Consider the following 13581-nt stretch of genomic DNA (forward strand, 5'->3'; position numbering starts at 1 on the left):
CCGTCACTGTTACCTTTGGCAGCTCTTGCAAGCACCTTGTGTAAAAAAGTGCCATGGTTGGTAAGGGAGGGGGGCGTTGGCTAATTGATAGTCTGGGGACTGTGCAGGCCATTCAAGTAAAGTGAACAATGTCATGCTCCAAGCGATGTTTTTCCACTCCTTAATTGTTCTGTGTTCGTGATTGTGTGCCCATTGGAGCCGCTTCTTCTTGGTTTAAACTGATTGGAGTGGAACCCTGTGTGGTCGTTTGCAGCAATAGCCCATCCGTGACAAGGATCGACCAGTTGTTAATTCCGAGATGCCATTCTGCACACTACTGATGTACTGCGAGGTTATTTGTCTGTTTGTGCCACGCCTGTTGGCTTGCACGATTCTAGCCATTCTCCTTCGTCAGCAAGCTGTTTTCGCCCACAGAACTGCTGCTGACTGGATGTTTTTGGTTGTCGCTCCAGTCTCTGTGAACCCTAGATCAGGGTTCCACAACTAGCAGCCCACCTACCTAATTTGGCCCACAGGTGATTTAATTTGCCCTCCAAGTTTTCTGAAATCAAAAGCATGTTTTTAAAAAATATATTATTTAATTATTAGACGTTAAAATACTGTAAAAACATCAGCAAATCTGCCAAGGGAATTTAATTTTGAAAATCTGTTCCAAAGTATTCCCACGCTTAATAGAGTGATATGCGATCGTTTACAAATGGAATTAAGGTTTGAAATTATTATGTTTTTGCAAAATATGATATCTGTTTGTCACGCCCTGACCTTAGAGAGACGTTTTATTTCTTCTATTTTGGTTAGGTCAGGGTGTGATGTGGGGTGGGCATTCTATGTTGTGTATTTCTTTGTTTTGGCCGAGTATGGTTCCTAATCAGAGGCAGCTGTCTATCGTTGTCTCTGATTGAGAATCATACTTAGGCAGCCTTTTCCCACCTGTGTTTGTGGGTAGTTGTTTTCTGTTTTGTTATCTGTACCTGACAGAACTGTGCACTTTTGTTTTTCCGTATGTTATTTTGTTTGAGTGTTAGTTTCAGAATAAAATCATGAACACTTACCACGCTGCGCTTTGGTCCACTCCTTCTGACGAAACCCGTTACACTGTTTGGGATTCTTGCAGTCAATTTGCAGTCTACAATTTGCAGTCTTGTTTGAAATTATGTTATGGTCCTTTGACCATCCACTCATGGAAAAAAAATGAGCCCGCAGCTGAATCTATACTGAACAAAAATATAATCTATGGATTTCACATGACTGGGAATACAGATATGCATCTGTTGGTCAAAGATAATAATGGTCCTCACATTTGCATTCAAATTGCGATTGATTCAATTGAATTGTGTTAGTTGTCCACAGCTTATGCCTGCCCATACCATAACCTCACCGCCACCATGGGACACTCTGTTCACAATGTTGACATCAGCAAAACGCTTGCCCACACAACGCCATACACGTGGTCTGCGGTTGTGAGTCCCGTTGGACGTACTGCTAAATTCTCTAAAGAAACATTGGAAGCAGCTTATGGTAGAGAAATAAGCATTCAATTCTCTGGCAACAGCTTTGGGAAACATTCCTGCAGTCAGCATGGCAATTTCAAGCTTCCTCAAAAACGTGAGACATCTGTGGCATTGTGTTGTTTGACAAAACAGTGCATTTTAGAGTGGCCTTGTATTGTCCCAAGCACAAGGTGCACCTGTGTAATGATCATGCTGTTTAATCAGCTTCTTGATATGCCACACCTGTCAGGTGGATGGATTATCTTGGCAAAGGAGAAATGCTCACTAACAGGGATGTAAACAAATTTGTGCACAACATTTGAGAGAAAGAAGCTTTTTGTGCAAATGGAAATTTACTGGGATACTTTATTTCAGCTCATGAAACATAGGACAAACAATTTACATTTTGCGTTTATATTTTTTTCAGTGTAGGTTACCTCTTATGCATCTGGTAATTGCTTGTTGTAATGTAAACAGAAACGTCCATCAGATTGTGAACAATTAGCTCTTTCATTGTTTTTGCAAGCAATTCAATCAGTACATGCCAGTCCACAGTCTTACTGTAATAATTTAAATGAGTAAGTACAGAAAATGTCAAAGTAATCACAGAAAAAGAGTTAGATATTTGAGTAAATTTACAGTATCTGTCAAAATGTTGGGAAATCTACTCATTCAAGAGTTTATTTCTTCTATTTTCTACATTGTAGAATAATAGTGAAGACATCAAAACTATGAAATATCAGATATGGAATCATGTAGTAACCATAAAAGTGTTAACCTCTCTGGGGTATGTGGGACGATTTCGTCCCACCTACGTAACAGCTACTGGAATTCCAGTGGCGCGATTTTTGAATCGTTAGAAATACTATAACTTCAATTTCTCAAACATATGACTATTTCACAGCTATTTAAAGACAAGAATCTCGTTAATCTAACCCCACTGTCCGATTTCAAAAAGGCTTTACAACGAAAGCAAAACATTAGATTATGTCAGCAGAGTGCCCAGCCAGAAAAAATCTGACACCCATTTTTCAAGCTAGCATATCATGTCACATAAACCCAAACCACAGCTAAATGCAGCACTAACCTTTGATGATCTTCATCAGATGACACACCTAGGACATTGTGTTATACAATACATGCATGTCTGTTCAATCAAGTTCATATTTATATCAAAAACCAGCTTTTTACATTAGCATGTGACGTTCAGAAAAAGCATAACCACCGCAAACTTCCGGGGAATTTACTAACAGTTTGCTAAATTACTCACGATAAACGTTCACAAAAAGCATAACAATTATTTTAAGAATTATAGATACATTACCCCTCTATGCACTCGATATGTCCGATTTTAAAATAGCTTTTCGGATGAAGCACATTTTGCAATAATCTAAGTACATAGCCCGGCATTACAGGGCTAGCTATTTAGACACCCGGCAAGATTAGCCTTCATCAAAATCACATTTCCTATAAGAAAAATGTTCTTACCTTGCTTGTTCTTCATCAGAATACACTGCCAGGACTTCTACTTCAATAACAAATGTTGGTTTGGTCCCAAATAATCCATCGTTATATCCAAACAGCGACGTTTTGTTCGTGAGTTCTAGAATGCTTTTTCACGGTCCCGCGCATGGCGCGTTGGCTTGTCAAAAATGTCTAAATATTCCATTACCGTACTTCGAAGCATGTCAACCGCTGTTTAAAACCAATTTTTATGCCATTCAAATCGTAGATTAGTGATAATATTCCGACCGGGAGTATGCATTGAGCCTAAACAGCCGAATAAAATTTCTCCTCAGAAGCGACTCATGCACGCGCATCATTCAAAGGTCCTCGGAGCATCCACTTACAAAAGGCGATAATATGTTTCAACCTGAGGCTCCCTCGTAAACCTTCAGGGTTTTCGCGGGCTCTGAGAGCCTATTGGAGCCCTGGGAATTGTCACGTTACAGCTAAGATCCTTACTTTTCAATAAAAAGATGCAAGACGCACGACTCCTTGTCAGACAGGGTACTTCCTGCTTGAAACCTTGTCAGGTTTTTGCCTGCCATAGGAGTTCTGTTATACTCACAGACACCATTCAAACAGTTTTAGAAAATTCAGAATGTTTTCTATCCAAACCTGAACAATAATATGCATATTCTAGCTTCTGAGTTGGTGTAGGAGGCAGTTAAAAATGGGAACATATTTTTTCCAAAATTCTCAATACTGCCCCCTATACCAAACAGGTTAAACAAATCAAAATATATGTGTATTCTTCAAAGTAATCACCATTTTCCTTGACGACAGCTGTGCACACTCTTGGTATTCTCTCAGCCAGCTTCATGAGATAGTCACGTGGAATGCATTTCAATTATACAGGTGTGCCAAGTTAAACGTTTTTAACTTGTGGAATTTCTTTCCTTCTTAATGCAATCAGTTGTGTTGTGACAAGGTAGGGGTGGTATACAGAGGATAGCCCTATTTGATAAAAGACATAGTCCATATTATGGCAAGAACAGCTCAAATAAGCAAAGAGAAACTACAGTCCATCATTACTTTAAGACATGAAGTTCAGTCAATCTGGAAAATTTCAAGAATTTTGAAAGTTTCTTCAAGTGCAGTCGCAAAAACCATTAAGCACTAATGATGAAACTGGCTCTCATGAGGATCGCCACAGGAATGGAAGACCTCTGCTGCAGAGGATAAGTTCATTAGAGTTAACTGCACCTCAGATTGCCGCCCAAATAAATGCTTCACAGAGTTCAAGTAACAGACACATCTCAACATCAACTGTTCAGAGGAGACTGTATGAACCAGGTATTCATGGTCAAATTGCTGAAAAAGAAACCACTACTAAAAGACACCAATATGAAGAAGAAACTTGCTTGGGCCAAGAAACACAAGCAATGGACATTAGACCGGTGGAAATCTGTTTTTTGGTCTGATGAGTCCAAGTTTGAGATTTTTGCTTCCAACCGCTGTGTCTTTGTGAGACGCAGAGTAGGTGAACGGATGATCTCCGCATGTTTGGTTCCCACTGTGAAGCATGGAGGAGGAGGTGTGATGGTGTGGGGGTGCTTTTCTGTCTGTGATTTATTTAGAATTCATGGCACACTTAACCAGCATGGCTACCACAGCATTCTGCAGCGATATGCCATCCCATTTACTTTGTGCTTAGTGGGACTATCATTTGTTTTTCAACATGACAATGACCCAAAACACACCTCCAGGCTGTGTAAGGGTTATTTGACCAAGGAGAGTGATGGAGTACTGCATCAGATGATCTTGCCTCCACAATCACCCGACTTCAACCCAGTTGAGATGGTTTAGGATAAGTTGGACCGCAGAGAGAAGGAAAAGCAGCCAACAAGTGCTCAGCATATATGGAAACTTCTTCAAGACTGTTGGAAAAGCATTCCTCATGAAGCTGGTTGAGAGAATGCCAAGAGTGTGCAAAGCTGTCATCAAGGCAAAGGGTGGCTACTTTGAAGAATCTAAAATCTAAAATATATTTTGATTTGTTTAACACTTCTTTGGTTACTACATGATTCCATGTTACTTCATAGTTTTGATGTCTTCACTATTATTATACAATGTAGAAAATATAAAAATAAAGAAAAACCCTTTAATAATGAGCAGCTGTGTCCAAACTTTTGACTGGTAGTGTATATGTTTCCACAATTGAGCTGACCATATTTACTGTAGATAAACCAAAAACTATTAGGCTGTGAAAAGGGAAACCCTGATATCAATCTATGTCATTGTAAATAAGATTTTATGAACCACATTTCTGTCTCCAGTTCTTTCAACTCATACAACGTGATAATGACAGTGTTATAATCATGCATGTTATACAGTATATAATGTGTTATTTTTTTCTTCATTTTCTTTTTCTTCTCCATTTCACTCATTACATCATGTACTTTGAAAGGAAAATATTATTCAATGAATCATTTGAAAATAGCAGGCATTCAATCAAACAATTGCTACTGAAATACACTACCAGTCAAACGTTTGGACACACCTGCTCAGGGTTTTTCTTTATTTTTACTATTATCTCAAATCAAATCAAATTGTATTGGTCACATACACATTGTTAGCAGATGTTAATGCGAGTGTAACGAAATGATTGTGCTTCTAGTTCCGACAGTGCAGTAATATCTAACAAGTAATCTAACCAAAAATGTCACAACTACCTTATACACACAAATGTAAAGGGATGGCATAAGAATATGTAAATATAAACATATTGATGAGCGATGTCCGTGCGACATAGGCACGATGCTATAGATGGTATAAAATACAGTATATACATATGAGATGAGTACTGTAGGATATGTAAACTTTATATAAAGTGACATTATTTAAAGTGACTAGTGATACATTTATTAAATCCATTTATTAAAGGGGCCAATGATTTGAGTCTGTATGTATGCAGCAGCCTCTCTATGTTAGTGATGGCTGTTTAAAACCTGTTTGGGCTAGGGGGCAGTATTTTCACAGCCGGGTGAAAAACGTACCCAAATTAAACGGCCTCCTACTCAGACTCAGAATGTAGGATATGCATGTTATTAGTAGATTTGGATAGAAAACACTCTGAAGTTTCTAAAACTGTTTGAATGATGTCTGTGAGTATAACAGAAGTCATATGGCAGGCAAAAACATGAGAAAAATCCGAACAGGAAGTTTGACCTCAGATGGCTGTAGTCATTTCAAATTATGTTCTATCTAAACTACAGTGTCTGTGATGTCATATTGCACTTCCTAAGGCTTCCACTAGATGTCAACAGTCATTAAAACCTCGTTTGAGGCTTCCAGAATGCAATTTGATTGAATAAGACCCGGAACAGTATGTGGTCAACCTGGGGTCATTGCCTTACCTCGTGCGCCCTCACGAAGGATTAGCCATTTTTCTTTTTCTTTTGTAATGAATCTGCTATTGTCCGGTTGGAATATTATCGCAATTCTACGATTATAACACGCTAAAGATTGATTGTGAACATAGTTTGACATGTTACTACAAATGCTGAGGGAACTTTATAACTTTTCGTCGACGGTGGAAAGATGCATTTTGGAATGGGGATCTGGATGCGCCATCAAAACAGATTTATTTCGACATAAATTATGGACTTTATCGAACAAATGAACATTTCTTGTGGAAGTGGGAGACCTTCCGAGTGCATTCAGCTGAAGATCAGCAAAGGTAAGATAATATTTTTAACATATTTCAGCGTTTTGGGGATGCCGTGGCTAACTGAATAGCATGGTGCGCAGTACTCAGAATATTGAACAATGTGCTTTCTCCGTAAAGTTATTTTGAAATCTGACAAAGCGTTTGCATAAAGGAATAGTTAATCTATACTTCTTTAATTAATTGTTATATATTTGTCAACGTTTATAATGAGTATTTCTGTAAATTATGGTGCCTAATCACCGGATATTTTGGGGTGAATACATTTTCTGAACGTCACGCGCCATTGTAAAATGTTTTTTTTGGATATAAATATGAACTTGATGGAACAAAAAAATGCATGTATTGTCTAACATAATGTCCTAGGAGTGTCATCTGATGAAGATCGTCAAAGGTTAGTGCATAATTTTAGCTGGTTTTGTGCTTTTGGATGGCTACCCTTGCATTGAAAATGGCTGTCCTTGCTAAGAAAATGGCTGTGTTGTTGTTTTTTGCTGTGGTTGTATCCTAACATAATCTAATGTTTTGCTTTCGCTGTAAAGCCTTTTTGAAATCGGACAACGTGGTTGGATTCAGGAGAGGTTTATCTTTCAAATGGTGTAAAATAGTCGTATGTTTGAGAAATTTCAATTATTTGATTTTTTATGATTTGAATATCGCGCCCTGCTGTTCCATTGGCTGTTGGCTAAGGGTTCCGCTGGCGGAACAGGGTTTCGCTAGCGGAACGTCTGTCCACAACAGGTTTTAACAGTCTGATGGCCTTGAGATAGAAGATGTTTTTCCAGTCTCTCGGTCCCAGCTTTGATGCACCTGTACTGACCTCGCCTTCTGGATGATAGTGGGGTGAACAGGCAATGGCTCGGGTGGTTGATGTCCTTGATGATCTTTTTGGCCTTCCTGTGACATCAGGTGCTGTAGGTGTCCTGGAGGGCGGGTAGTTTGCCACCCTCTGGAGAGCCTTGCGGTTGCGGGCGGAGAAGTCACCGTACCAGGCAGTGATACAGCCCAATAGGATGCTTTCAATTGTGCATCTGTAAAAGTTTATGAGGGTTTTAGGTGCCAAGCCAAATTTCTTTAGCCTCCTAAGGTTGAAGAGGCGCTGTTGCGGCTTCTCCACCACACTGTCTGTGTAGGTGGTCCATTTCAGTTTGTCAGTGATGCGTACGCCAAGAAACCTGAAGCTTTTTACCTTCTCCACTGCTGTCCGTCGATGTGGATAGGGGGTGCACCTTCTGCTGTTTCCTAAAGTCCACGATTATCTCCTTTGTTTTGTTGACGTTGAGTGAGTGGTTGTTTTCCTGGCACCACACTTCCAGAGCCCTCATCTCACCGCTCATGCTGTAAAACAGTCCAGTTCAAAATGAATGGCACAAATCCATATATGGCAATAGTCAATTTGCATATAGGCCTACTGCAGCCCTGATTGGTTATGGCGCGCCGGTCCATGCAGAGTATGGGCCTGAGTCGTGCCTGTCAATGCAATAGAATCTCCAATGAGTTCTGCCTACAACAAAATCCCTTGCTTTGTTCGTTTTGCATACTAAGTCTTGCATAGTTTGTTTTATTTTGATATGTTGCATTGAATTTTGATAGTATTGCATTGATTTGATTACAATTCCCACAGTAAAGGGATATGTTGATGGTGTTAACTAACGGGGAAAATTCTAGAACTTCGTGCTTCTCTGCTTAGCTTGATATTTCTTCTGTGGAACAGTCCCTGGGGAGCTGCACATGCATAGCTTAAAGGGGACATTGGGAGGGATTACCTCCACGTGTCCAATAAGAAACCCTTGTTTTCGTTTTCTGTTGCAAAACGCTTCGCTGCAGTCAGGTACATGCCATACACCTGCTACAATGTAAAACGTTTTGCTACGGTGTGTACTAATGAATACAACCCAGCTCCTTATGGTTGTTAGGTCTAGTAATTGATTATCACATCTCCCTCCTGATCACATGTTCTACTCCTCCAGTACAGTCAGAGAAAGCTATTCTAACTCTGACTTGTACTAGACTAGGGAGTAGAGGTCGACATGTTCAATTTGGTTTAAATAATGCAAAAACAAAGTGTTGGAGAAGAAAGTAAAAGTGCAATATGTGCCATGTAAAAAAGCTAACGTTTAAGTTCCTTGCTCAGAACATGAGAACATATGAAAGCTGGTGGTTCCTTTTAACATGAGTCTTAAATATTCCCAGGTAAGAAGTTTTAGGTTGTAGTTATTATAGGAATTATAGGACTATTTCTCTCTATACCATTTGTATTTCTTATACCTTTGACTATTGGATGTTCTTATAGGCACTTTAGTATTGCCAGTGTAACAGTATAGCTTCCGTCCCTCTCCTCGCTCCTACCTGGGCTCAAACCAGGAACACATCAACAACAGCCACTCTCGAAGCAGCGTTACCCATGCAGAGCAAGGGAAACAACTACTCCAAGTCTCAGAGCGAGTGACGTTTGAAACGCTATTAGCGCGCACCCGGCTAACTAGCTAGCCATTTCACATCGGTTACACCAGCCTAATCTTGGGAGTTGGCAGGCTTGAAGTCATAAACAGCGCAATGCATTGCGAAGGGCTGCTAGCAAAACGCATGAAAATGCTTTTTTGAATGAATGCTTACGAGCCTGCTGCTTCGTCCGAAGACAAGGCTTACGGCCTTGTCTTCGGACAGTAAGTTGGTGGTTGTAGACATCCCTCTAGTGGTGTGGGGGCTGTGCTTTGGCAAAGTGGGTGGGGTTATATCCTTCCTGTTTGGCCCTGTCCGGGGGTATCATCGGATGGGGCCACAGTGTCTTCTGATCCCTCCTGTCTCAGCCTCCAGTATTTATGCTGCAGTAGTTTATGTGCCGGGGGGCTAGGGTCAGTCTGTTACATCTGGAGTATTCTCTTGTCTTATCCGGTGTCCTGTGTGAATTTAAATATGCTCTCTCTAATTCTCTCTTTCTTTCTTTCTCTCGGAGGACCTGAGCCCTAGGACCATGCCTCGGGACTACCTGGCATGATGACTCCTTGCTGTCCCCAGTCCACCTGGCCATGCTGCTGCTCCAGTTTCAACTGTTCTGCCTGCGGCTACGGAACCCTGACCTGATCACCGGACGTGCTTGTTGCACCCTCGACAACTACAATGATTATTATTATTTGACCATGCTGGTCATTTATGAACATTTTAACATCTTGACCATGTTCTGTTATAATATCCACCCGGCACAGCCAGAAGAGGACTGGCCACCCCTCTTAGCCTGGTTCCTCTCTAGGTTTCTTCCTAGGTTTTTGGCCTTTCTAGGGAGTTTTTCCTAGGGAGTTTTTCCTAGCCACCGTGCTTCTCTCACATGCATTGCTTGCTGTTTGGGGTTTTAGGCTGGGTTTCTGTACAGCACTTTGAGATTTCAGCTGATATACGAAGGGCTATATAAATAAATTTGATTTGATTTGATTTTGATTTTGCTGCTGCCTACCATCGCTCAGTCAGACTGCTCTATCAAATCATAGACTTAATTATAATATAATAAACACACAGAAATACGAGCCTTAGGTCATTAATATGGTCGAATCCAGAAACTATCATCTCAAAAACAAAACGTTTTTCCTGTCAGTGAAATACGGAACTGTTCCGTATTTTATCTAACGGGTCTAAATATTCCTGTTACATTGCACAACCTTCAATGTTATGTCATAATTACGTAAAATTTTGGCAAATTAGTTCGCAACGAGCCAGGCAGCCCAAATTGTTGCATATACCCTGACTCTGCGTGCAATGAACGGAAGAGAAGTGACACAATTTCACCTGGTTAATATTGCCTGCTAACCTAGATTTCTTTTAGCTAAATATGCAGGTTTAAAAATATATACTTCTGTGTATTGATTTTAAGAAAGGCATTGATGTTTATGGTTAGGTACAGTCGTGCAACGATTGTGTTTTTTCGCAAATGCGCTTTTGTTAAATCATCCCCCGTTTGGCGAAGTTGGCTGTCTTTGTTAGGAAGAAATAGTCTTCACACAGTTCGCAACTAGCCAGGCAGCCCAAACTGCTGCATATACCCTGACTCTGTTGCAGAGGTGACACATTTTCCCTAGTTAAAATAAATTCATGTTAGCAGGCAATATTAACTAAATATGCAGGTTTAAAAATATATACTTGTGTATTGATTTTAAGAAATACTTTTTTTGCGAATGCGCACCGTATCGATTATATGCAACGCAGGACAGGCTAGATAAACTAGTAATATCATCAACCATGTGTAGTTAACTAGTGATTATGATTGATTGATTGTTTTTTATAAGATAAGATTAATGCTAGCTAGCAACTTACCTTGGCTTCTTACTGCATTCGCGTAACAGGCAGGCTCCTCATGGAGTGCAATGTAAAGCAGGTGGTTAGAGCGTTGGACTAGTTAACCCTAAGGTTGCAAGATTGAATCCCCAAGCTGACAAGGTAAAAATCTGTCGTTCTGCCCCTGAACAAGGCAGTTAACCCACCGTTCCTAGGCCGTCATTGAAAATAAGAATGTGTTCTTAACTGACTTGCCTAGTTTATTTAAAAAATAAAGAAATAAAAAATAATATATATTTTTTAAAAAAAATAATCGGTGGCCAAAAATACCGATTTCCGATTGTTATGAAAACTTGAAATCGGCCCCAATTAATCGGCCATTCCGATTAATCGGTCGACTTCTACTAGGGAGTATACTAGGCTAGTCAGTATACACACAGTAATGAGGAGATGGAAAGCCCTGGGGTAAATCTCAATTGTATTTCCTTGATTCCTCCATTTTGAGAAGGAGGCAAGGAAAGATGACGCGAGGAGTCAAGGAATTACAATTGAGATGCACTCCTTGCATGCATTCAGTCTGAAAGAAGAAGGCATGTCCTCCTTGACGTCGTCGCCCTCTGGTGGCGTTGGTGTTTACTGTCAGTCTCACAGCTCACCACTAGTCTCTCAGCATCATCCCTTTTCGTTGGGAGAAAGCTATGATTCTCCTAGGTCAGACTAGCCTTCGAGGCATTGGCTGTGTCTGAAAAGACAACAAATTCACTATATTGGGTACTACTCTTGACCAGAGCCATATGGGCCCTGGTCAAAAGTAATGCACTATATATGGGAATAGGGTGCCATTTGGGACGCAGGGTTTGACTCACATTTAATATACTCAAATGTTTTCATTCAATTAACTGAATGCAACGTACACTGATAGCATCAGTCGGATACTTCACAATCATCCTCATCATATGCTTCTCAGCAACACATTCCTCTTCAGTGTGTTTAGCTCTAAGCCTGGCTTCCCTAATGCCTTGTTACTGTAAGTCCCTCATTACTGGGTCTATTAGCCAGAGAAGAGCTCTTTAAGAGCCTCCCTTCTTCTCTGGGGCGAGGGAGAAATACACAGGAAGCTGAACTAATGTCTACATCTCAGATCTAGAGGGACCTAGACCAGTGGAGGCTGCTGAGGGAAGGACGGCTCATAATAATGGCTGGAACAGAGCAAATGGAATGGCATCAAACAAATAGAAACCAACAGAAATCAATGGGGGCCTAGTTACTCATATCTAGAGGTAGAGGGAGCGAAACAACCAAACTGAGATGAGATAGAAGTGGTGGTTAGGAGGATGTCCTGGATGCAGTGGTAGGTGTGGTACATGCCCAAGTCATCTCTCTCTCATCTAGATGTCACTGGGATATAAATAGCAATATAAAAATAATACATGTTATTCTTACCTACTTGTTTTATCTCGCATTTTCTTATTTCTTCCCGTTACCTTTTCGGAGCCGGGACGTGCACTTTTACACAGCGCATGCCACTTCATCTAGCTAGCGAAAATGATTTTCTCACAAATCCCACGCCCCATACCACATTTGGTAGTATGTCATGAATTCAAGCCTTCACCCTCATGCCCCCATTGGCGATGTTCTGGAATGTTCCCTTGCATTTAAAGAGTAGGTTATTGTCGCACTCCCGTGCTTAGACGTTGCATGCATCAACCAATGGTTGTGTGCACGTCATAGACTTACGGATTGCTATAACGTACAGTGCATTCAGACTTTTTACACATTTTGTTAAGTTACAGCCTTATTCTAAAATTGATTAAATTGTTATTTTCCCTCAATCTACACTCAACACCCCATAATGACAAAGTAAAAACAGTTTTATTAAAAACATTTTTTTTTATGTATTACTAATAAAAAACAGAAATATCACATTTACATAAGTATTCAGACCCTTTACTCAGTACTTTGTTGAAGCACCTTTGGCAGTGATTACAGCCTCGAGTCTTCTTGGGTATACATGTTTTTGGGGAGTTTCTCACATTCTTCTCTGCAGATCTTCCCCAACTCCGTCACCTTGAATGGGGTGCATCACTGCACAGCTATTTTCAGGTCTCTTCAGAGATGTTCGATCGGTTCAAGTCTGGGCTCTGGCTGTGTGCTTAGGGTCGTTGTCCTGTTGGAAGGTGACCTTCGTCCCAGTCTGAGGTCCTTAGCGCTCTGGAGCAGGTTTTCATCAAGGATCTCTCTGTACTTTGCTCCTTTCATCTTTCGCTTGATCATGACTAGTCTCCCAGTCCCTGCCGCTGAAAAATATCCCCACAGCATCATGCTGCCACCACCATACTTCACCGTAGAGATGGTGCCAGGTTTCCTCTAGATGTGACACTTGGCATTCAGGCCAACAAGTTCAATCTTGGTTTCATCAGACCAGAGAATCTTGTTTCTCATGGCCTGAGAGTCCTTTAGGTGCCTTTTGGCAAACTCCAAGCGGGCTGTCATATGCCTTTTACTGAGGAGTGGCTTCTGTCTGGCCACTCTACCACAAAGGCCTGATTAGTGAAGTACTGCAGAGATGGTTGTCCTTCTGGAAGGTTCTCCCATCTCCACAGAGAAACTCTGGAGCTCTGTCAGAGTGACCATCAGGTTCTTGGTCACCTC

The sequence above is a fragment of the Salmo trutta genome, chromosome 5 (assembly GCF_901001165.1).
Source record: "Salmo trutta chromosome 5, fSalTru1.1, whole genome shotgun sequence".
Lineage (NCBI taxonomy): Eukaryota > Metazoa > Chordata > Actinopteri > Salmoniformes > Salmonidae > Salmo > Salmo trutta.